The 24,068-nt window shown below is 41.4% G+C and overlaps 1 protein-coding gene across 1 annotated transcript in view; it reads left to right on the plus strand.

The window, feature by feature from the left end:
- Ttc28 (tetratricopeptide repeat domain 28) overlaps positions 1–24,068 on the plus strand; it is a 400,070-nt gene that overhangs the window by 20,202 nt on the left and 355,800 nt on the right. The gene's annotated exons all lie outside the window — the stretch shown is intronic.

Here is a 24,068-nt window from a genome sequence, read left to right on the forward strand (position 1 = left end):
CCATTGTGTGTGAACCAATACCTGAAGTTAGGGTTATCTGCCGGAGTGTGACTGAAGTAATTTAGCAGTGGCTACGAGACAACATGTTGAAGGGTCTAATCTTGTGCATGTCTGCTGCATGAGCTCTGGAGTGTAGTGGCCTTGTCAGTCTAGAAGACAGCAGCATGAAACACTTGCCTTTTTCTCAGCCTCTTACATTCTTTCCACTCTACCATTCCTCTTCTCATGCAGAATAAAATTCTTATCATAACCCAAGAAAACCCTGATTTGGCATCTTTGATTTTGTCTTTTTTGGTCACCTTTGCCTACCATACTCCAATTATAGTCTTCTCTCTATTTTTTCCGTGGGCCATGAATATTTTCATTTCTTTGTCATTTTAATCGTATTGAACTTGCTCCCTGTAACTGTTTATTTCCCTCACATGGTTGCAGCAGCTTCTTTATAGGCTGAATGTCCCTGCCTGATCCAATGTGACTGTTTAGCCACGTTTAGTCATGTTGTTGCTTGTTGTATTTAAATAGATTTTCTTTCTTTTCTTTTTTCTTTTTCTTTTTTTTTTTTTGGTTTTGTTTTTTGAGACAGGGTTTCTCTGTGGCTTTGGGGGCTGTCCTGGAACTAGCTCTTGTAGACCAGGCTGGTCTTGAACTCACAGAGATCCTCCTACCTCTGCCTCCTGAGTGCTGGGATTAAAGGCATGCACCACCACCACCCGGCTTAAATGGATTTTCCCTACAGCTCTTTTCTTAAAAACAATATTTGTGTGTGTGTGTGTGTGTGTGTGTGTGTGTGTGTGTGTGTGTGTGTGTGTGTGTGTGTGTGTGTGTGTGTGTGTGTGTGGTGTGTGTGTGTGTGCCCAAAGAGGCCGTAAGAGGGCACTCAGATTCCTTGCAGATGGAGTTACAGGTGGCTGTGAGCTTCCAGATATGGGAACTGAGAACTGAAATTGGGTTCTCTGGAGAGAAGCAAGTGCTCTTAACCACTGAGCTTGAGCTTGAGCTATCTCTTCAGCTCAGACTTATGCAGAAAAAAAAGAAAATATAAAATGTTGTATAAGCCCTGATATATGTATGTATGTATGGGTTTCTCTGTGGCTTTGTGGACTTGAACTCACAGAGGTCCACCTGCCTCTGCCTCCCGAGTGCTGGGGCTAAAGGCGTGCGCCACCAACACCCCATGAGATAATGCTTTTTAAAGAGAGTATTTTGAAGGGCTGGAGAGAGAGATGGCTTTGTGGTTAAAAGCACTAGCAGAGGACCTGAGTTTGGTTCCCAGCAGTTGAAGTAAGCAGCTCAAAACCACCTGTAACTCCAGCTCCAGGGAGATTTGACACTCTCTTTTTGCTTCCCCTGACATTAATGTAAAAAAAAAAAAAAAAAAAAAAAAAAAACCAAAAACATTTTAGAAGTTAGGATGATGGCTCAGTTAGTAAATTGATTATCTTGTAAGCAGGCAGACCTGAGTTTGATCCCTAAAACCCATGTAAAAAAGGAGCCTAGGTTTGCTGCTGCATGCTTGAAATCCCAGTGCTTGGAGTTATTGGCTAGCCAGTTTAGCCTACTAGGTGAGTTCCAGGCTAGTGAAAGGTGCTGTGTCAACTGTCCCATATCTCCCCAAAAGAGAGGTGATGTCACCTGAAGATTGACATCCAAAGCTGTCTTCTGATCCCCATGCATTGTGTGTGTACACGAGAATTTTTAGGAAAGCCTGGTAGATATTTAAAAGACCTATGTGGACCTGTATTGCCAGTACAGCGTATCTGTATTTTGTACTTCCTGATACAATTTTCTCAGTACTAATCCACCCTTATCCCCTGGAGGCATCAGTAGGCACACTGATAGTGCTGGGTGCTGACTCAGCGTGACTGCTCTTCTCTCTCACCAGATATGAGGACTTCAAGAGCTTTCCTTAGCATTATATTATGTTGTGTTTGATGCCCAGAGAGAGCTTTCCTCCTTCAGTACTTGGAGTATAATGATAGACAAGGATATTTATATGCACAGGAATACCTAATTTTACTTCATTATATTTTACCATACTATAGATTCTTTTCCTATAAATTTTTTTGTAGATTTAAAATTTTATGAATTTAAATTGGTAATGTAGTTCATGAGGCCCTTGGTTCCAGTCCAGCACTACACAAATTCTGCTTGGTGGCACAGGCAGGCAGTTCTACCACATTGGAGGTGGGAACAGGAGGATCATAAATTTAAGATCATACTTGACTGCAAAGCAAGTTTTATGCTAGTCTGGTATACATGAGACCCTGTCTCATAAAAGAAAAGAGAGAAAAGGAAAAGACAAAAAAGGGAATCATCATAATAGCCAATGTTACAAAGAAAGTTCACTCCATTTTGGCCTTTTAAAAAGAAGAGCAAGCCCTGAGTGGGAGACAGGGCTACAGAGACCCCTGTTAACTCTGGACTGTAGATAAAGAGGAAAAGGACCACCCTGAAAGACATAATAAAAGGGAATACAAAAAGCAGGTTGTTAACTTTCATTAAAGGGACATATGAATAGCTGAGAAATAGTTTCTTGGGACTTTAATCTTTTGATAACTTTCAGATTTGATATTAACAAATCTGCTTTTTTTTAACAGATATAAATATATTTGAAGAGATTTTTTTTAGGATTTATTTATTATGTATACAGTGTTCTGCCTGCAGAAGAGGGCACCAGATCTCATTACAGATGGTTGTGAGCCACCACGTGGTTGCTAAGCCAGTGCTCTTAGCCCCTGAGCCATCTCTCCAGCCCCCAAGAGATTTTTAAAAAATACGTGTGTGTGTGTGTGTGTGTGTGTGTGTGTGTGTGTATGCATGTGGGTAGGGGTGCCCATGGAGGCCAGAGGCATCTGATCATTTGGAGCTAGAGTTACAGTTTTGGGCCACCCTATAGGGGCGTTGGGGTTTGAACTTGGATACCCTAGAAGAGTTGTGCATCCTTTTAGTCCCTGAACCATCTCTCCAATCTCTGGTACAAATGTTTTTGCCAAGCTGAAAGAAATGTTTTTATTTTTATATTTTGTAACTATCTTGTCTTAGGATTTTTATTGCTGTAAAAAAACAATACCATGATCAAAAAGCAACTTGGTGGGAAAAGATTTATTTTGCTTACATTTCCACATCACAGTTTGTCATGGAAAGAAGTCAGGTCAGGAAGTGAGAGACTGAGTCATGGAGGAGTGTTACTTACTGGCTTGCTCAGCTTGCTTTCTTACAGTACTTAGCACTACCTCCCCAGGGATGGCACAGACCTAGTGAGCTGGGTCCTTGCCCATCAATCATCAGTCAAGAAAATGGGCCACAGTCTTGTCCAAAGGCCAGTCTGCAGGGGGTGGGGAGTGTTTTGTCACCTGAGGTTTCCTCTTCCCAAACAACTCTAGTTTGTATCAGGTAGACATAAAACGTGGCTGCACACGGCTGGCTATCTGATTTTTCTGCTGAGTTATAATTAGGCATGCTTTGTTTTATCTTGATCTGTGTAAGTTATTCATGCTGTTTGTTTTAATTTTTGGTATTTTGAGACAGGATTTCTCTGTGTAGTCCTGGCTGTCCTAGAACTTGCTCTGTAGATCATGCTGTCCTGGAACTCAACAGAGATCCGCCTGACTCTGCCTCCCTCCACTGCCCAGCAATGCTGTGTTTTTAAGCTCCTAGATATTAATGTTAGAAGTTCCTGAGCTTCTGCAAGCCAGGTTCATAGAAAACATAGAGATTTCACAAGGAATTGTGGTTAGTCAATATAACTCTTTAGTTCACAGTTTAGTAATAGTATTGTTTCCATAGTACTACATTGTGCGTTTGCCGTCTGTTGTATTACACAGCTAATTTTAGGCAAGAGAGATGTGTTACACTTGTCATCTACTTTTAATCCTGCATTTTAAATAACATGCTTTTCTTTTTTCTTTTCTTTCTTCCTTTTTTTTTTGTTTTTTTTTTGTTTTTTGTTTTTTGAGACAGGGTTTCTCTGTGTAGCTTTGAAGCCTGTCCTGGCACTCATTCTGGAGACCAGGCTGGCCTTGAACTCACAGAGATCCACCTGCCTCTGCCTCCTGAGTACTAGGCTTAAAGGCGTGTGCCACAAACTCCCGGCTTTTCTTTTCTTTTCTTTTCTTTTCTTTTCTTTTCTTTTCTTTTCTTTTTTTTTAAACATGCTTTTCTAGACAGCAGCAATTCTATTGTTCCAGCACAGTTTGATCTGATGTAAAAGTAATGTTATACATGTTTGTAACTTTTATTACTTATGTGAAAAGCTTATCTTTTTTCCTTTTGTGGAAATAAAAACGAATCATAAATTTTAACTAAAGAACTTTTATTTCTACTTGCTTTATCTTTTTCCTGCTATCCCTTTAAATAGTGAAATTTTGAAGTGCTGTGCGGGAAGAAAGGGAGGAGACATATTACGTTATTAGGGTGGGTAAAGGACAGGCACTTCCATCACTAGGCAACAGGCTGTGTTGAGAAGTGTAGCGTTCCTCATTTGTGTCATCGTGTAACCACCGGGGAGCCTGAACTGGGATCTCTTTTTAATCAGGTCCAGCTGTTGATCTGGGGCATCAGCAGTGTTTCCTTCTTTCCTGCTGCGTCTTAAGCTGCTACTTACACACTGCCTGCCGTGCCCGCCCTTGTGGACTCAGCCCCTGTCAAAATATAAGAACTAAGAGTGTGACTTGACAGTGTTAAGTTTTGTTTTAAAATAAATAGGACTCTTGTTTTTGATTTGATGAGCAGGAACTTTCCAAATTTAACCCTCTCTTTACAATCTGTTTTTAATTTGCAAAAAAGATGTGGTCCAATATCCAGACTTAAAACTATTTAATGTTTTTTTTTTTTTTTAGATTTTCTCATTCACTAGTCATATCATCACCAAATTTAATACATTATTTCACAGATTTCAGTGCTTTTATCATTTGCACACTTATCTTTACTCCTTTGATATCAATCCTCCTATTCTACTTTCTTTTATCTCTTTATAACACTGTATTCTATTTCCTTTTCCTTGGAAGATCTCCTGCCTCACCTGGCCTCAAACCTAGCTATCTAACCTCTGTGGTTATTCTGTTTGAAACACATACACATAAGATACAACATGCAGTATTTGCCTTTTGGGGTCTTTGCTTTTTGGCCCAGAGTGGTTGTTTCTAGTTCGAGGCCCCTGGTCTTTGCTGTACCATCAATGTTGGTCCCTCCCTGGGACTCTTTCTGAACATCCTATTGCCACCCTGTGTCATGGAGATCTGCAGCCCTGGGTCCAAAGAACTGACCTCTCCTTCCCCAGGGCTCCAGCAGATTACAGATGGGGTAGATGTTGGGGTGGGCCAACATATAACCCTGGTTCTGGGCCTGGATAGTTAGTTGCAGGCTTGGTCAGCCTGCCAGCTCTCCCTGTCTTTGCCACGAGAGGTGTACTCTCCAGCATTGCCCTGGCTAGTTCACCCCTTGCAGCAATGTGCATGAGAGTTTTGTCTTCATGTAGTATGTCTGTGCACTACAAACCTGCTTTGTGTCATTAGAAGTTAGCCTGGAGTACAATCAAAGTGAGGGAGGATCGATAATATGAACAAAGGAGTCAAGACCATGCATGGGAAACCCACAGAATCAGTGGGTTCAAGATCTAACTCTGATGGACAAACTGACTTAGTGGAGCCCATAATGTATGGAGAGATACCTTGCTCAGCCTAGACATGGGGGAGGCGGTGTCTTGGTCCTGCCTCAAGGAGATGATGGTACAAACTTAGCAGACTTCCTAGGAGAGGCCTTACTTTCTCTGAGGAGCAGATGGGGTGTGGGATGGGGAGGAAGCGGTGGGGAGTAGGAGGAGAGGAAGGAGGGGGAACTGGGATTGGAATGTAAAAAATAAATTAATAAATCAAAAAATATTTAAAATAAAAAATACAAAAAAGAATTTAGAATAGAGTTTTGGATTTCCTGGAACTGGTGTTACAAAGCATTGTTAGTCTCCATGTGGGTCTTAGACATTGAACCAGGATGCTCTTCACTGAGCCATCCCTCTTTTTTTTTTTTTAAATTTTAAAATATTTTTAGTGACAGGGGTTTCATTATGTAACTCTGGCTGGACTAGATCTTACTTTGTAGACCAGGCTGGCCTTAAATTAACAGAGCTCTACCTGCCTCTACCTTCTGAGTGCTGGGGTTAAAGTGTGCTATGCCTGGTTTTATTTGTATTTCTTGCCAAGTGTCCCTGCTGCAGTCCTTTACTTCGGGACACAAGAACCTAGAATTAAGTGTCCTTTGGGATAGATCCAAGGCTCCTTACTAAGCCAGTTGTTTTCCTTTCCTTTGGATACTGTCCAAAGGCTTCAGCATGCTTTCTGGATCACAGTGGGCTTCTGAGTTCCTCAGACCCACCCTGACTTTCTCCATCTCCCCCTCAAAAGGAAGAGTTGGTTTCCCTGGTTACAGTGGCAGGAGGAGCACTAGGCAGCTGGTCATATGTTGACTGCAGTGGGGGAGCAGTGGGAGATGATGCATCCTAATGCCCAGAGTGTCTTTCCTTTTTAACCAGTCAGGACCTCAGTCATGGAATGGTGCTGCCCCCTTGAGGGTGGGCCTTCCCTGCAGAGTAACTTCTTCCTGGAAATAACCTTTTAGAAAATTTCAGGTTTGTTTTCATAGTGAAATAGCTCTAAGACCATACTCTGTATCTCAAAAATATGTATTTTAAATGCTGAATGTATTTTAAATGTAGGTGCATTTGATTTGTTAACATGCTTATTAAATATATTTATGTATTAAGCACATTAAGATATCAATTTACATGTTTGTTATAAATATTTATTAAATATCTTTAACATTAAGCAATGCATGCTTTAGGGCTGGAGAAGAGATGGCTCATAGTTCTTGCTGCTTAGATGACAGAAGTTTGGTTCCTGGCACCCATGCCAGGCATGGCTCACGGCAGATGGGAACTGCCACTCCTGGGCATCTTATGCCCATTTGTAGCCTCCCAAAGCAGTCCACAGAGAAACACACACATAGAGATTAAAACAGAAAGGCTGAGTGTGTTATAGAGTTAATGCATGTGTTGAGGTCTGTGAAGACTAATGCCCTTGGATGCAGTGCCCATCCCTTAAGCCTGTGCTTGACATCCTTATAGCATAAAACAGATCAGAGAATGTGGGTACTTCATAGTGTCTCACAGCTCTCTTTTTATAGTGTTTAATAGATCAGATTACATTAGAGATCATCTTATGAAATTGCTTTGCTACTGCAGAGATGAGAGGTGTACATTCATTGTACAAGTAAGGTATGGTAGCTTGATTAGCCAGTAATGTGGTTTACAGAGAGTGTGTTGCAGTTGTCACTGATTCTGAGACACTGGATTATGTAGGTGGATTTACAATTCTCTCATGTCTGGTAAAAGAATTAAAATGGTCTCATCTTGAAAGAATACAGCTTGAGCGAGGAAAATGCAACCTCAGCCTTACGGAGTTTTGCAGGTTGGAAGGGATGAGGATCGACCTTTTGGCTTTCTATGCCTAAGAACCCTTTTGGAGAACTTACTATCTATTTCTGTTGTAAACACTATTACTTGTTCCTTCCAGGAAAAGAGATAATTCTTTGAAAATAAAACAAATGTTATCTGGTAAAATGTTGTGTCTCATTATTGGGAAAATACCTTTTCAAAATAACTGTCTGTGGAGACAATTGTCATTGATCTTTCAGTGTATTAATCATGTCGTATAGTACACTAAAATCTTTAAGTGTTAAAGTATGTGTGCTTGATTCTGAGTGTGATAAACTTCAGAGCTCAATAAAGAAGCACAAGAAGTCTGGGCTCAAATAAATATGGAAATGTAGGAATTTGGGATACGTACTTTGCAGGTTTTTTTTTTTTTTTTTTTTTTGAGACAGGGTTTCTCTGCGGCTTTGGAGGCTGTCCTGGAACTAGCTCTTGTAGACCAGGCTGGTCTCGAACTCACAGAGATCCACCTGCCTCTGCCTCCCGAGTGCTGGGTACAGTTATGTTTTGAAAAAGTGGTGATTGAAGAAAAGTGTTAAAGACCTTGATTCTGCAGTTAACTTTTCCAATTAGAAACTCAAGTATTTTTTGTTGTTTGTTTTTAGACATCTGAACAGAAAGAAGCTGTGAAACATAAAGCTCTTTTTTATTTTTTGAAAAGGAATTTAAATTCTGGAAAGTATTGTTATATATTTTAAATTTAAAATGTTCTTGTTCAGTTAACTGGAAAATAGTTGAATAGTCTTAAGGTATTAGCATTATACTGGGCAACGTGGTTAGTAAAATTAAGATGAAAATAAGGAGAGAATCAGGGTCCTTTGTGAATGGAAGTTCTGTTTTTCTTTACTTTTTAAAATTTTATTTTATGAGCATTTGTGTTTTGCCTGCATGTATCTCCTTGTAAGGGTACCCATCTGGGGAACTGAGGCTACAGACTGATGAGAGCCACCATGTAGGAACTGGGAATTGAACTTGGGACCTCTGGAAGAGCAGCCAGTGCTCTTAGCCTCTGAGCCATCTCTCCAGGCCTGAACTGTTAGTTTTCAATTTTGTATTTCTGGTTTCTGCCCAGAGCCTGGCATCAGTAGATGTTTGCTAGATGCTGTTTGAGTATATGAGTGTCTGAAAATGATAAGAGAGTGGCTCTCAGGAAAGTTAAAGTCCTCTGATATGATGAGTACAAAGAAAATCAGACCAAAGACTATACAACAACTGATTTAGAGGTGTTAGGACTTGGAGGGCACAGCAGTGTATTTGTTGCACTGTTATCAGAAATTATAGCTGCAAAGTCAGTAATGTCTTCAGAAGAAAGTTGCACATGAACAGTCCCCATAGATTGGCTGGATGTGGATGTGAATAGGGAGTCCTCTTGAGTGAGGACAGTATCATGACTAACAGTGGAGTGAGAAAGTGTGTTGATGGGATTGGAAACTGCTGACCTCGGTGGGTGAAGTTAGTCTAGGACACCAAAGCTAATTTCCTGAGTGCCTCTCAGCTGTTTGCTCAGAGGGTTTGACAGATGTAGAAGTAGCAAGAAACGATGCTTTTAATGTTTGTAAGCCTTCCCTGTGAAAGCTAGAATTTTAGCATGACTTTGGTCATTACAATTCATGATTTATAGTTGTTAAATAAAATAGTTGCTCACCTTCCTTTAGTACGCTGGTTCCCACTTGGATAGAGCTTTCTCTGCTCACCCTATCCTCTACTTCTTCAGTGCACTGAGCTGCCAGAGTTGTCGGTTACTTATTAAGACATCTATCTGCAGAGAAAGGCATATGCTTGCCACAGAGCATTATCCCTCAGGGCCCAGGATTAACAGAGAAGTGGATAAGAGGAGCAGAAGCTCAATTGCCAGAGCCCTGCAGGGAGGGGCGCAGGCCAGAGGAGAACTTGAGGAAGCTTGTAGAACTCAGTCTGTGTCACAGTTTGGTGTGAGCTTACCTGGGATAATTATGTACTGGCTTTAGATAGTTTCCTGTTTGTTTTTTTTTTTTTTTTTTTTTTTTTTTTTTTTTTGCTTTTGTTTTTGTTTGGTTTTTTGAGATAGGGTTTCTCTGCATAACAGTCCTGCCTGTCCTAGAACTCACTTTTTACACAGGTGGCCTCAAACTCACTGAGATCCGTCTGCCTCTGCCTCCCAAGTATTGGGATTAAAGGTGTGCGCCACCACCACCCAGCTGTAGTCTATTTTTTAATTTAGTGATTGGCTAGAACTGTGTAGTACAGACTAGTAATGGGAAGAATTAGTTATTATATCCTTGCCTGTTAATTATTTGAATTTTGGCAAAATTGTTTCTTGTCCTTATTAAGGAACCCAGATTAAGAGAGCAGGTGAAGTGACCTTTTAGCTCTTTTAAAGTTCTGTGTTTGGCCATTGTTGTGTGTGGGAACACCATTAGTCTCAGCACTTGGGAGGCAGAGATAGATGAGTTCAAGGCCAGGATGAACTATGTAGTAAGTTCTAGTCCAGCCAAGGCTACTTAGTGAGACCCTGTCTCAAAAACAAACCAACCATCTTCAAGTCTCAGCAGGCAACAGAGCAGCATAGTTGGAAATGAAAACATGAGTATTGGATTAGAGATTTTTCTTGGACCAAATACCTGACAAGAGGCAACGTGAGGGAGTAAATTCTTGTTTTGTTCATGGTTTGTGGGTACTGAAGAGAAGGCATGCTGTTCTGCCATGTTTGGACAGATCGGATGCTGGCACTCAGCTCACTTTCTTCCTGTCCCCATTCTGTGCAGCCTGGGATCCCAGTCCCTGGGACAGCACCACCCAAAGTCGGGCTATTTCCTACCCTTTGAGTTAATTCTCAATAGAGATACCCACAGACACACCCAAAAGTATGCTTCACTAATGTCTTAGACTTTTCTCATCCAATCAAGTTTACAATGGAAATAAAGCATCACTGTATTTGTAACAAAACCCTTCTCTGTATTGTTTTGGAGGCTGTCCTGGAACTCGCTCTTTAGACCAGGCTGGCCTCGAACTCACAGAGATCCTCCTGCCTCTGCCTCTTGAGTACTGGGATTAAAGGTGTGTGCCACCAGTGCCCAGCGGATAAAATAATTTTATCAATGGCTGTGTTCACTTTTTTTTTCTAACAGTGAAACTAATAGTTGTTCACAGGGTACACACTTCCTCTCCTCCAAACAAGGAGTTTGTACTTGTTCACTTGTGCTGTTCAAGTCTGTTAGCTTTACTGTTTTATATTGTAATTTTACTGATTGTATTCCTATATATGTATATATTTCATGTTTTGAGACAGTCTCAGTCTTTTTTTTATTTTTTATTTGTTTGTTTTTTCGAGACAGGGTTTCTCTGTGGCTTTGGAGGCTGTCCTAGAACTAGCTCTTGTAGACCAGGCTGGTCTCGAACTCCGCCTGCCTCTGCCTCCAGAGTGCTGGGATTAAAGGCGTGCACCACCAACGCCCGGCAAGATAGTCTCAGTCTTATAGCTCATTATAACCTTTGTAACTAATCCATATCATCCCTAAAACTATGGTAGTTCTCTTGCCTAAGTTTTTCAAGTAGGATTACACATCTTGCTGATGATGTACTTGTGCGTTTAGTATGTGTGTGTACAGAGTTCATGTGGAGGATGCATGTATGCCAATGAATGTAGAAGACAAAGGTCAACGTCAAATATCTTCCTATGTCACTATCGTTTTTGTTTTACAAGTAGCATCTCTCCCTGAACCTGGAGATCACTGGTTGACTAGACTAGCTGGCCAGCAAGTCCCCAGGATAGTGCTGTTTCTGTCTCTCAAGCACTGGGATTACAAGTATACACTTTTGCACTTGACATTTTTTGTGGATGCTGGAGGAGAATCCAAACTTTGGTTCTTAATGCTTACACAGAGGGTAAGCACTTCACCAATTGAGCTACCCCTGTAGCCCCTGATAATAGTTAAAACTTGTATAATTTACATGAGCCACCTAGCTCTAAGCATTGTTGATTGACTTGAGCCCCTCTGTATATTTTTTTAAGATTGAGTTTTAGGTGTGTGTGTGTGTGTGTGTGTGTGTATACAAGTGAGTAGAGTGCCTGTGTGAGGTCAGGGATCAGATTTCCCCTTAGAGCTAGAGTAGAGGCTAAGAATTAAACACTGAGCTGGGCAGTGGTGGTGCACGCTTTTAATCTCAACACTCAGGAGGCAGAGGCAGGTGCATCTCTGTGAGTTTGAGGGCAGCCTGGTCTATAAAGTGAGTTCCGGGAGAGCTAGGAATGTTACACACCAAGAAACCCTGTCCTGAAAAACAAAACAAAACAAATAAAGAAGGAACTGAGCACTGATCCTCTGCAAGAGCTCTTAACCACTAAGCTGTTGCTCTGTTCCCTCCATAATTTTGTTTAAACATGTATTTAATTTGTATGAAGATGAGAGAGGGTGTGGAAGTCAGAGAACAATCTCTGGGAATTGGTTGTCTTCATCATGTGGGGGGTCAAAATTTGATCATAAGTTTTTGTGGCAGTTCCCTTTATCTGATGAGTCATCTCAGTGGCACTATTATTATTATTATTATTATTATTATTATTATTATTATTATTATTATTATTGATCTTGTAGAAGCAAAATGACTGAGATATAATAGCAATCTAGTCTTGACTACACCTTGCACAGGTATTTGTTTTATAAGGTCTGACTTGTTTGGTAGAGCCTCAGAAATTTAGGTCCACTGTAGTTTAGGGCTGGGATGCTCACTTGAGACATTAGGAAGGAAGTTTTGGTGGGCACTGAAAGTGAAGGCATTTGGTCAAATTTACTTTAAAGTCTGAGCTGGTATAAGCTTTATCTTGCATAGAGGAGAGTTCAATCCTTTTTTGCTTTGGGGGTACTTTATTGTCCACAGTAGTCCAAGGTTGGGTTGTATCATTCAGAATAGCTACAAATTGTACTTACCTCATTCTGTAAGTCATAGTCAGGAGCATAGAATGATGAAGTGAGAGGAAAATCCAACATCACTTGGTAGAGTGTTTTGTCTCTAAAGACATCATTTAGATCTTGAGCGGGATGTTTGGCCTTGGGAGGATGATGAGTTCAAAGGGTTTGGGCAACAGAGTGGGTCTTGTAGGTTATAGTGTACAATGGGTGGATGCGGAGGGGCTGAGAGCAGAGGGAGAAGGGTAAGGAATGTGCCCTGGGGCTTAGGACCTAGGGACTGGGGCATTTAGCAGGGAGAACAGTTACTCATCACCTCTTCTTCCAGTTGGTGCAGGCAGTGTGTGTGGAGACCTGAACTTTTATTAGTTGCACCAGTCGGTGATCTTCAGTAGACCTGTGACTGTTACTAGAGGTCAGACATGTGGTTTCAGGCCTCAGACAATGCAGATCTCTAACTTATCTGTTAATAAATCAAAGATGAAAATGCCATTAAAATCTCATTTTTATATAAGAATGGGTATCTCTTCATAAATATTGCAAATGTTAACAGTGTTTTGTGTTAATAGATGGTAAAATTTTATTCTGTTATCTCTGGGTCTGAACAGCACCTCATTTAGAAACAGCTTCCTGCAGAGGGACATACACTTAAGATATAGGTATTAAATTCTTAATCCCCATCACAGTTCTCATGTACTTTAAAATATCAATAATTTTTGATTATATAAGTCATACACATGAGTCCATATATTACATGCACTGCTAGGAATTAGAGTTAAATGCAAGTTTATCTTCTTATTGTCTCTTCTACTCTGTGGTACCTGAATTTGTCTTTGCAGATCTACTTCCCAGAGGCAATTCTCACAACTTGTTTTTTTTTGTTTGTTTGTACTACAATAGATCACCTGTGCATTTTAAGATTTTACCCATAATCACTAAATGTATGTATGCACTAATGTGCATACATACATACGAAGTAGTATTTTTATATTCTTCTGGCCTGTTCCTTTTTTCTCTTCACATGGCTTAATTTTTTCATATCTCTTCATTGACAACCACTTATCAATTGGCCACTTTATATTGAATATTTAGGTACTTGGAAAATGTTTTATTTATTTAGTGTGTGTGTGTGGTGTTTGAGCATGTGCTGGGAACTCTAGGATCAAACTCAGCTCATTAGGCTTTTTATTAGTTACTTTTTCCTGCCTGCCCAAATTTAGGTATCTTAATTTAGTTCTCCAAGGTTTTGATAATACATTGTTTACATAATGGATATCTATTTCCTTGTAATTTTTGTATTTTCTTAGATTGCTATTTGTTTTTTAACTTCATTATGTACTTTAAAATGCTGCATAGAATTTTAATTATACATTTTATATATTTTTATAACTTTGGTCATTCAATTATTCTTTTTTAAAATTTCTTATTTTAATTAGAAAGAAAATTATTTTACATGTCAATCCCAGGTTCCTCTTCCTCCCCTTCTCTCCTGCCCCCACAACTAACACCCTACCTATCCCGTACCCTTTCTGCTTCCCAGGGAGGGTGAGGCCTTCCATAGGGGGTATTCAAAGTCTGTCATATTCTTTGGGATATGCCTAGGCCAACCCCCTGTGTCTAGGCTCAGGGAGTATCCCTCCATGTAGGATGGGCTCCCAAAGTCCATTCCTATGTTAGGGATAAGTACTGATCCACTACAAGAGGCCCCATAGATTTCCAAGGTCTCCTCAGTGACACCAATATTCAGGGGGTCTGGATCAGTCCCAAGCTGGTTTCCCAGTTATCAGTCTGGGGACCAAGAGCTCTCCCTTTTTCAGGTCAGCTGTTTCTGTGGGTTTCACCAGCCTGGTATGGACCCCTTTGCTCATCAGTCTTCCTTCTCTGCAACTGGATTTCAGTTCAGTTCAAGGTTCAGCTGTGGGTGTCTGCTTCTACTTCTACCAGCTGTTGGATGAAGGCTCTACGATGGCATATGAATTAGTCATCAATCTCATTATCAGGGGAGGGCATTTAAGGTAGACTCTCCTCTGTTGCTTAGATTGTTAGTTGGTGTCATCTTTGTAGCTCTCCAGACATTCCCCTAGTGCCTGATTTCTCTTTAAACCTATAATGTCTCCCTCTATTATAGTATCTCTCTCTCTTTTTTAAAAAGATTTATTTATTTATTTTGTATACAATGTCCTGCCTGCATGTATGTGTGCACACCAGAAGAGGGCACCAGATCTCATTATAGATGGTTGTGAGCCACCATTTGGTTTGCTGGGAATTGAACTCAAAACCTCTGAAAGAGCAGTCAGCGCTCTTAACTGCTGAGCCATCTTTCCAGCCCCCCTATTATAGTATCTCTTATCTTGCTCTCTTCTGTTCTTCCCCCAACTCAACTTCCCTGTCCCATCACATCTTCTGCACCCCTTCTCTTCTCCCCTTCCCATTCTCCTAGATCCCTCTTCCCTCCTCCCTTGCTTCCAATTTGCTCAGGAGATCTTGTCCCTTTCCCCTTCTCCCGGGGACCATGTGTGTCTTTCTTAGGGTCTTCCTTGTTTACTAGCTTCTCTGGCAGTGTGGGTTGTAGGCTGGTTAATCCTTTACTCTTATGTCTAAAATCCACATATGAGTGAGTATATACCATGCTTGTCTTTTTGTGACTGGGTTACCTCGCTCAGAATGGTTTCTTCTAGTTTCATCCATTTGCCTGCAAATTTCAAGATTCTATTGTTTTTTTTTTTCCCACTGAGTAGTACTCCATTGTGTAAATGTACCACATTTTCTCTATCCATTCTTCAGTTGAGGGGCATCTAGGTTGTTTCCAGGTTCTGGCTATTATAAATAATGCTTCGATGAACATCATTGATGCTGCAATGAACAACACTGACAATTATTCTTTGAAAGGATTTTCACTAAATTATTCATTTTTGTATTGAAATGTTTGATCAAATTAGAATTAATTTTAGTATAAGCATATCCATCCTCTTTTTCTTAGATTTATTTTTAAGTGTTTTAATGTTTGCTTGCATATGTGTAATATGCACCATGTATGTTCCTGGTCCCTGCAGAATCCAGAATATGGCATTAGATCCTGTGAAATTGGAGTTACAGGCATTTGTGATTAACATGTCCATGCTGGGACTGGGAACTGACCTCAGTTCCTTTGCAAGAGCAAGTGCTCTTAATCACCAGGCCATCTCTCCACCCCTTCCATCTTCATTTTTATCTCACGATAACTACCCATCTTTTATTTTCTGATGCAGACTTTTGTCACTGCAACCATACTGGTAACCATTATCTGATATTAATTTTATTTATATTAAATTAAGCAATATAATTATATGCTTTAGCATATGAGTTGGATTAATTTTCCTCATTGCCTCTAGTTCATTTGATTTCTACTTTTATTGATGGGGATTAAAGCAGGGCTCTGTGCATGCTCCGAAAGTGCTCACCACTGAGCTACCTCCTCTGTCCATTGTTTTTTATTCTCACCGTTTTGTTGTCTGTAGGATTAAGGTCTCTTTATTCCAGAAGACACCAAGGTAAAACACAGGCCAGAGCTAGGTTATAGAACCCAGCCAGCGTGGCCAGAACAAAAAGGGCCAGGGTCCCCATGTGCAGCCCCTTAAGAAGCTCTCTTACGTCACCCCGGCTTTCCTTCACCACGCCCTTATGGGCGAGTCCCGGGTCCACCTGGTACCTGTCCCAGGACTATTGGGCGGGGCTAGGGTGTCTCCCTACAATTCCCCTTTTAGTCTAAAAGAGGATTAAAACTTAATAGTGTAAAATATCCAAAACTAACAATCATAAGGGTGAAATACAAGAAGATACAATAATCTGCTATGGTACATCCTATGTCTATTCTAGCTAAGTCTTAAAGTCATGTGGAAAAAGTGTCTAACTTGAACACCTTCTTCCAATCCCAACTCTAAACAATAAGAAGGTCATTCTTAACTAGACTTACACTACCCTAATACACAATAATGGGGAACGGGGGCGTAGCATCTTCTAGGTTACTTCCTGCTGAAATGGGACGATGGTAGTCATGTGGGGGCCCTGTGGAAAAAAAAATGCCAGTACAGGGAAAGTCTCTAATGAGTTATGTCTAGTCCATGTTAGATGAGATTTGTTTGATTGAAGATCTACGTTGAAATCCTCAACTTGATTGAAGTCAAGGTTCTGGTTGGAGTGTCAGTCGAAACGGAGTGAGTTGAATCCAGTGTAGTCGGGGAGGTGTAGTCCAATTCCTTTTCTGGAGCATGCAGGGATTGCTGTCAGGCTGGGTCTTGTTGGCTGTATGGGACTCAAACATAAGTGTCATCAGAGAAATGTTCCCTTGTTTATGTATGTGTACCGGGAAAGGTACCTTGACGAACCTTGATGAACCTTGACGAACCTTGACGAACAACGATTATGAGAGGGTGTGAAAGAAAAAGCCAAGAAAAACAAAGATAGTCCTCTTATTCTTCATTTATTCTGTATTATAGCAATTGGCTTCTTGATATAACACAGAAACTTTTAAATGTTGTTAAATAACATGCTTGGATTTTAGAGTAGGAAAGCCAAATCCAACTCTAAATCCAGTCTCGATTTAGTTGAATAGGGACTAGGAAATGAATAGACATAGAGTTATTCGAGAGACAGCTGTAAATTTTACCGTATAGCACGTTCCTTTTGTTTGATGGTTATAGCTACGTTCTTTCCTTGAGTATCCATACATGTAGTGTCCTTTGACTTATAGAGGGGGGTTCCTCAGAAAATACCTGTCAGTCATCCTTGTCGAGGGGGTTGTCTCCCTCAACTCGAATCTTGATCAATTTTGATGGTATCCAAAGATTTTCTTCTCCTGTGGAGACAAATGCAAAACCCCTACCCCAACGTAATACATGTCCAGGTTTCCATACCAAGGTCAGCATATCTTTGTAATACACTGGTTGGTTCAGTTCAGCAGTTTTTTCCGTAGTTCAGTGTCTTTCCGCAGCTGTCTGCCCACTGTCATTGGCATTAAGAAAGTTTAGTGTTAATAAAGCATTATGCAATCTATGTTTGGGGGGTTTCGACTTACCAGCTTGCCTATGGAGCATCTCCTTAAGTGTCCTGTTAGACCTTTCGACGACTGCTTGTCCTGTAGGGTTGTGTGGTATACCTGTGACATGCTTAATGTTATAATATTTGAAAAACTGTTCCATTTTTGTGGAGACATATGCTGGAGCATTGTCAGTTTTTATCTGCGCCGGTATGCCCATAACTGCCATCACCTCCAGTAGGTGTGTAATAACGGAATCAGCCTTTTCAGAGTTGAGAGCAGTAGCCCATTGGAAACCTGAGAATGTGTCAATGATATGATGCACATATTTCAAATTTCCAAATTCTGCAAAGTGAAAGACATCCATTTGCCAGATCTCATTCCTCCGAAGGCCTTTAGGATTGCATCCTGCTGGCAGTGGAGTTTGGTTATAAAAGGAACAAGTAGGACAGTTTCTCACTATCTCCTTGGCTTGTTGCCAAGTGATGGAGAAGCCCTTTTTTAAACCCTTGCTATTTACATGATGCTTTTTATGAAATTCCGAGGCTTCTAGCACAGTGCCAATCAATAAACGATCGATCTCATCATTGCCTTGTGCCAGTGGGCCTGGCAGACCCGTATGGGATCTGATATGCGTAATGTACAGTGGGTTACTTCTGTTTCTGATTGTTTCCTGTAACTGCAAGAACAACGAGGTTAGTTCAGTATTATCAGGGACAAATTCTGCAGTCTCTATGTGCAAGGCGACTCTTTCTGCATATTGGAAATCAGTAACTATATTAAGGGGTTCCATAAAATCCATAAGCACCATAAGAATTGCATATAATTCTGCTTTTTGTACAGATGTATATGGACTTTGAACTACTTTACTTACCTCACCTGCTTTATAACCAGCCTTACCTGTTTTGTTAGCATCGGTGTAGAAGGTAAGAACTCCAGAAATGGGAGTTTGTCTTACAATGCGTGGAAGAATCCAAACTGTCTTTTTTATGAATTTAATTCTGTCAGTTTTGGGATAGTTGTTACTAATTGTTCCCAAAAAGTCGGTGAGAGCTATTTGCCAATATTCATTATCCTTCCATAAGGAGGAAATCTCATCATTAGTTAAAGGTACTATAATCTCTGCTGGGTCTTTCCCAGTCAACTGACGAAGTCTTAATTTGCCCTTTAAAATCAAATCAGAAATCTTTTCTATATACGTCTTTAACTTTTTGTTCTGCTTATGTGGCAAGAATATCCATTCCAATATAGTGTCTTCCCTCTGCATCAGAATCCCAGAAGGGTATTCTCTGGATGGCAAGATGACCAGAATGCAGTCTAGATCAAGGTTTATCCGATCTACATGCGCATCCAATATTCTGTTTTCTACCCATTGTAGCTCTTTTTCTGCCTCAGCCGATAATATTCGTGGACTGTTTAAGTCCTTATCACCTTTTAGTGCCATTTTTAAATGCTTTAAGTCATGTCCTTCCACACCAATAATCGTCTGTAATTGAGATATTTCTCCCAGTAGCTTCTGAAGACTGTTAAGAGTTTGATAACGGTCCCTTCTAATTTGTACCTTTTGAGGTCTGATTCTTTGTAAGTCTATCTTATATCCTAAATAGTTAATAGAATCTCCTCTTTGTATCTTTTCTGGGGCAATTTGTAAACCCCATCTAGGCAGAACCTCCTTCACCATTTTAAACATACGTTCTAAAGTTTCCTCACTAGAATCAGCTAAAAGAATATCATCCATATAATGATAAACAAGAGAGTGTGGAAATTGTTTACGAATTATTTCCAAAGGTTGTTGTACAAATTGTTGACACAAGGTAGGATTATTTAGCATCCCCTGAGGTAAAACCTTCCATTGGTATCTCCGAACTGGTTGTGAGTTATTAAGAGTTGGCACCGTAAATGCAAACTTTTCTCTATCACTTTCTTGTAATGGTATAGTGAAAAAGCAGTCTTTAAGGTCAATTACTATGATGGGCCATCCTTTAGGTATTAAGGAAGGCAATGGCATTCCAGGCTGCAGAGTGCCCATAGGCTGAATTACCTTATTTATGGCTCTCAGGTCTGTCAGCATTCTCCAGTTACCTGACTTCTTGATGACAAATACAGGAGAATTCCAAGGGCTGGTAGATTGCTCTATGTGACCAGTCTCTAGCTGTTTCTGTACTAACTTTTCTAGAGCCTCAAGCTTTTCAGAGGTCAAAGGCCATTGCCCTATCCAGACTGGTTCGTCTGTAAGCCATTTTAATGGCAGGGCCTTTGGTTCCTCTGAAGGCCTGTCATTTGTATTTAGTGTCTGTACAGCCCGGATAGTTGGTAACCATTTTCCATGGCATCTTACCCGATCTTTTCTACTATCCCACGATTGTCTAGAATTCGTATCTGACACTGGAGGGATGTTAATTTGAGTATTCCACTGTTGTAATAAATCACGACCCCATAAATTTATAGCAATATCTGCTACGTAAGGTTTCAATATTCCTTTTTGTCCTTCCGGTCCAATACAAACCATCGAGTTAACACTCCGTCGAACTCTAGATAGAGTTCCAATTCCTAAAAATTGTACATTGGCCTCTTTAAGTGGCCAATTCTTAGGCCAACATTTCTGAGTGATAATAGTCACATCAGCTCCAGTGTCCACTAAACCAGAAATAACTTTATTGTTAATTTTAATTTTTAACTGAGGCCTTTTATCATTAATAGAAGCTTGCCAAAATATGCGTTTGTCATTTTCACCAGTCACATGTGATTCTTCATCACTATGTAAACTACCCTCTAGAGCAGTATCATTTTCCACCATAGGCAAGGAATTATCTATTCGTCCTGCGAGAGATTGTCTTCCACTGTTACTGGGAATGATCGAACTGTTCTCGGGGCAGGGGCCTGCTCGAGGCCCCTTTTCGAGTTTCCCGGCGCTAATAATTTCCCCTGAAAATCCCTAGTTGATCTGCATTCATTAGTCCAGTGTTTGCCCTTACCACATCTCCTACATAACCCAGAGGGCAACGACCTGTCGCGTGGGGAATTGTTAGAATTTCTCTGTCTACAATTTTTCTTTGTATGTCCTATTTTACCACAGCTGAAACATCTATTCTCCTGACGCCTCCAAGGACTTCTGGAGCGTGCTCTTCCTATGCGAGGCTCTGGGTCAAGGTGGCGATGAGCACTGGCCTCACGGTACCTGTGTGAGCCCCTGTAAGGTGCTCTTCCTTCCCAAGTCCTTCTGTTACTATCTTTTCTAATCTCCTTTTGTTTGTTGAAACCTCTTGGGACAGCTTCTTCTGCCCAGATTCCAGTATCTTGTATGTTACAGTCAATATGGGCAGTATGCAAAACCCATTCTTCTAGTGGAGCTGATCTGATCTTTAGAGGCAAAAGTATTCTTTTGCACATTGGGTTTGCACTGTGATAAGCTAAACTATACACAATTGGATGTCTTATTGTTGGATCTGTTACCTGTTTGTCTACTGCTCTGGTCAATCTAAGAAGTCTTTAAATGGTTCTGTTTGTCCCTGTTCTATTTTTGTAAAAGCTTCTAGATGTTCTCCTGATTCACGAACCTTGTCCCATGCATTTAGTGCTGCTGTTCTGCATGACAGCGTATGGTCGTCATATTCAGCCTGAATCTGTGGGTCAGAATAAATACCTTCTCCTAGGATTTTTTGGAGGGGTGCATCAACCCCGTCCCTGGCGGCTTGCCGTTCTAGGATTCTTCCTTCCTCCCTGAACAATGCTCTCCATTCAATTAAGCAGGAATTATCGAGGACAGCTGAGGCTAACCCTATCCAATCTGCGGGCGTCACCCTGTTAAAGGTGGCCCATGAATGCAATAGCTGTTTTACATATGGGCTATGAAGACCATACGAAACAACCGATTCCTTAATATGCCTAAGATCCTTTAATTGGGTTGGCTGCCATGTATATGCTGTCTGCCCCTGGGAGTGTTTTTTAGATGGTTGCCTGTCCACCACCATGGCCGGGTATACTAAAGGTGTGTGTGTAACCACTTTAGGGTGATTGAAATACCTTCTCGAATTGTGCATCTCGGATCGGAGTGAGTCAGTGTCTTCTTGTTCAAGATATGTCAGCCGGGTCAGAATTTCCTCACGAGAGGCTTTAATCTCATCCACCATAAGGGATTCAAGGCGTGATGCGGAATCCTCGATTTGCTTCGACAATTCTCCTGTAAGATTTTCTAGACGAGTAATGCGTTCATCCCTAGCTAGCATTTGGGTGGCCTGGAAATAGCCATCCAGAGATTGAAATTTAGAATCAAGGTTGCGATTAATCTCTGCCATGAACTCGGTAGACATTTCCAGTTTGGCAACCCTGGTCTGTAACTCCTCCTGTAATCTTTGAAGCTCAGTTCTAAGTTCATTATAGTCCCTCTCACATTTCCCAGCTATTGACTTAGTGGCATTATCTAATTGTTGAAGCCTATTCTGGGTCTCTTGTACCTTAGTGACAAAGGAATAGGAGAGAGAGCCTAGCTGAGTTTCTAAGCGGCTGCATGCCATCTCTAACGATTCACAGTCTGCTGCCTGCTTAGCCATTAAGGCATCATGGTCTGTAGCCTGTTTGATCTGTAAGGTCTGAATAAGTTCCTGAATCTCATCACGGTCCTTTGCTCGATCGGCTTGTAAAGACTCTAAGATGGAGCATCTGTCTATTTTTATGTTGTTATGAATGTGCTGCACTTCAGCTTGAGTATTAGACAGATCTGCCTGTATCGTATAGAACATTGAACGAAGCCTATCATCCAGTTTTTGTTCTACCAGCTCAAGAAGCAATGAATAGGTAAGTTTTGATTCATTTTGAGCCTGGCTACGTAAGGCTTGTATATCCTGCAAGTGGGTAGAGAGATCAAACTTCCTTCTGTTCTTGAGGAACAACGACACGTGAATCAAGAAAGTCACAGCTAACAAAACATACAAGCCAATATTTTGCAAGTCAGCCTGCTCCTCCAGCAGTGAATGCATATAAGCATAAGATATGTTATACATGTCTAACTGCAAAGGAAATGCAGCCATATTTATTGGTAATTTCATTTCTGGTTGTAGTAACCACGTGCCGGCCAGCAGGTGGCGCAGCGTCTATCTAGGGTAGGATCTGACTCACAGAAATCTGCTTTTGCCGCTAAGGAAATCTTTAGAACTTACCTGTCGGGTAATTGTGTCAGACAGGTGGCTGTGCCCAGGGCTAGAGTTGAAAGACTTACCCTGCCAGGGTCTGGCCGCAGACGGCGGCAGCAGGTGTAGAGGCAGGCGGGAACAGAGGTGCTTTCCCTGTGAATGAAAGCTGAAAACCTGCCTCTGTGCGCGCAGGAGCTCTGCGTTCAGGCCCTAAGCGCACACAGGTAGCTATCTAAAGTGAGTGCCCGGGAGAATTCTCCCAGGTAGCCGGAGGGCCAGACAAAGCCAGGCCGGGTCTCCTGCGGGTGGTGGAAATACCGCGGCGGGCTGTCGCAGCCTGCAACGGCGCCCCGCGGGAAGAGGAGGAATCCGGCCCAAGCCGGTGTGTGGGCGGGCGGACCCCGCAGCGGGGAGGAGAGGGCGGGGGAGGGGATGCGCCCCGCACACGCGGGTGAAACTCACTGGATTATCTGGGTGACCGTTGGCTCTTCAGGGTCGTAAAGTTCTTGGGCGCCACGTGTAGGATTAAGGTCTCTTTATTCCAGAAGACACCAAGGTAAAACACAGGCCAGAGCTAGGTTATAGAACCCAGCCAGCGCGGCCAGAACAAAAAGGGCCAGGGTCCCCATGTGCAGCCCCTTAAGAAGCTCTCTTACGTCACCCCGGCTTTCCTTCACCACGCCCTTATGGGCGAGTCCCGGGTCCACCTGGTACCTGTCCCAGGACTATTGGGCGGGGCTAGGGTGTCTCCCTACAGTTGTCTTGGGTACTAAGTTGAGAATCAAGTTGCCTAGTGTCTTTGTTACTTTTTGATTAGTGTGATAAGACACCCTGATCAAAGCAGCTTGCAGAAGAGAGAGTTTATTGTTGGTTTACAGTTCAGAGGATGAGTCCATGACCATTATGGTAGGGAGCATGGCAGCATGCAGGCAGGCATGGTGCCGGAGCAGTAGTTGAGAGCTTATGTCTTGATCTACAAGAATGATGCAGAGAGAAATAATGGAATGGTATAGTGTGTGCTTTGGAAACCTCAAAGTCCACCCTCATTTTCACCTATTTCAAGAAAGCCACACCTCCGAATCCTTCCTAAACAGTTCTACCAACTGTCGACCAAGCATTTAAATATATGAGCCCATGGAGCCATTCTTACTCAAACCACCATACCTAGTTAAGATTTACCTTGATATTTTGGTATTATATTACTCTTAGGAGGAAAATATGTTATAGAGCTGGGCAGTGGAGGCACACGTCTTTAATCCCCTTTAATTAATCCTTTAATTGTTATTTGCTTTGCCAAGATTTATTTTTATTTATTCTTATTTATTTGTTTGTCTATCTGGCAGTCTGTATGTATATATATATATATATATATATATATATATATATATATATTGATGTGCATTCAAGTGCTGAAAGAGGGTGTTGGGTCCCTTGCAGCTGCAGTTTACAGGTGATTGTGAACCCTTTGGTGTGGTGCTGTGGGACCTGGACTTGGGACTTCTTCTTTTTTTGGGGGGGGAGGTTCGAGACAGGGTTTCTCTATAGCTTTGGAGGCTATC

Source organism: Cricetulus griseus, chromosome 4, assembly GCF_003668045.3.
Source record: "Cricetulus griseus strain 17A/GY chromosome 4, alternate assembly CriGri-PICRH-1.0, whole genome shotgun sequence".
NCBI classification, from domain to species: domain Eukaryota; kingdom Metazoa; phylum Chordata; class Mammalia; order Rodentia; family Cricetidae; genus Cricetulus; species Cricetulus griseus.